Genomic DNA, 1,878 nt, shown 5'->3' with positions numbered 1-1,878 from the left:
ATCTTTAAATTTTTATATTGTCATTATTCATCACTACAATATTTTTTCTCTAAAGTAATCCTTATTTAAAATAATATTTAACAGAAATTGTCTTAGTTAGAGAAAGACAATATTTTTTATGAATTATCTTTGACTAAGAGAAAGATAATAAAATTTTTTGCCATTCATAAAAATAATTCTCTTTGATATCTAAAGTAATATTTATAAAATGTTACAAAATAAAAATTTTAAGATAATATTTTTAAATAAAAATACAACATTTTATAAGAGTTGTCAAAAAAATTTAACAAATAACATTTATAAAAAGTTGCCTAAAATTATTTCTAATTAAAAATTTTAGATGAAAACTTTTAATCATATTCCCACCAATTATTTTTACCCTCAAATAAAAATTAAACAAATAACATTTATAAAAGATTGCTTAAAATTGTTTATGATTAAAAATTAAAAAAAAAAAACTTTTATTGATATTCTCACCAATTATTTTTTCAATGAAATAACTTAAAAAAAAAGAACAAATGTGCTTCATTACTCCACGGCACGCATACAAATCCTAACATAGCTACTGCAATAACGCACACATCCTTTCTCCCCTTCTTAACGGTGACAGCAACTCAATTGCGGTGCACTCCTCTACGTACGGTGAAGGCGCGATGCTCTCTTGATGGGCGATGGCGTGGTCATCTTCTTTTCTCTGTCGCAGTCATCTTGTTGCGGTCATCTGCGCGGTGCTCTTCGTTCTGCATGAGAAACCCCTCTCCCTTCTCTTCTCCTTCTAGTTCACTACAATAAATATGGGTTTTAGCAATGCCAAATTTTGCAATGCTTTAAAATCGTTCTCTTAGACAGTTTTAGACAACGATTTTTTATAGTGTTACTAATGAATTCAATTTTTCATTATTTTATAGCAACAAACTAAAACCGTTCTTTTTGACTATTTTAAAGAACAGTTTTATAACCGTTACCAGGATTTGTTTTTAAGCAACGATTTTTTATTGTTATTTAAATAATTGTACAAAATAAATGTATAAAAACCGTTGCCAAAATACTACACTTTAAAACCGTTCTATTAGATGGTCTTCGACGACGATTTTTACAGTGTTGCTGTTGAAGATCAATTTTTCATTACATTATAGCAACAAAATAAAACCGTTTTCTTTGACTATTTTATAGAACAGTTTTATAACCATTGCAACAATTTTTTATTAAACAACAATTTTTTAATATAATTTAAATAATTATACAAATTAAAAGATACATATAAAAATAATTATAAATAATCATACAAATGTAAACAATTTTTTCTATAAATATTAAATTCATAAAATATTCATTAAATTAAATTTTATTTTAAATTAATATTCTACTCAAATTCTGACAATTTCTAACCCTAATCTTACTTAACTCATTTTACTCAACACACACGCACAGGACAGTAACCCCTTCCACATTCACACACGCATTTCACTTTGAAGTCTGAACTACTCCATCTCACACAAACACACTATACAAAGAAGGAAAAATCAGAGAAGAGAAAAAGAGGCCAAGCACCGCGAGGAAGAAGAAGAGGAAAAAGAAGAGAGGGAGGAGGAGAGGCTCGTCGCGCCGTCGCTGTCACCAGAGTCAGAGGAGAGAGAGATTTGAAAAAAACTCATTTTGATGTTCTCTGATTTAATTTATTACATTTTAGTTAGATTTTAATTTTTAGTTAATAAATTTATTTTGCTATTCTCTTATTTACTATTTTCTAAAAAAAATTGAGTTGTTCTTTCAAACTGTTCTTTGATTTATTTTTATTCAATTTAAAATATATTTAGATGTGTCTTTTAAAAAATTACTTTTATTAAAAAAAAGTAAAATAGCAAAAGACATTTTTAA

Source organism: Arachis ipaensis, chromosome B02 (genome assembly GCF_000816755.2).
Source record: "Arachis ipaensis cultivar K30076 chromosome B02, Araip1.1, whole genome shotgun sequence".
NCBI classification, from domain to species: domain Eukaryota; kingdom Viridiplantae; phylum Streptophyta; class Magnoliopsida; order Fabales; family Fabaceae; genus Arachis; species Arachis ipaensis.
The sequence above is the reverse complement of the archived record's forward strand: the minus strand, read 5'-3'. Positions refer to the sequence as shown.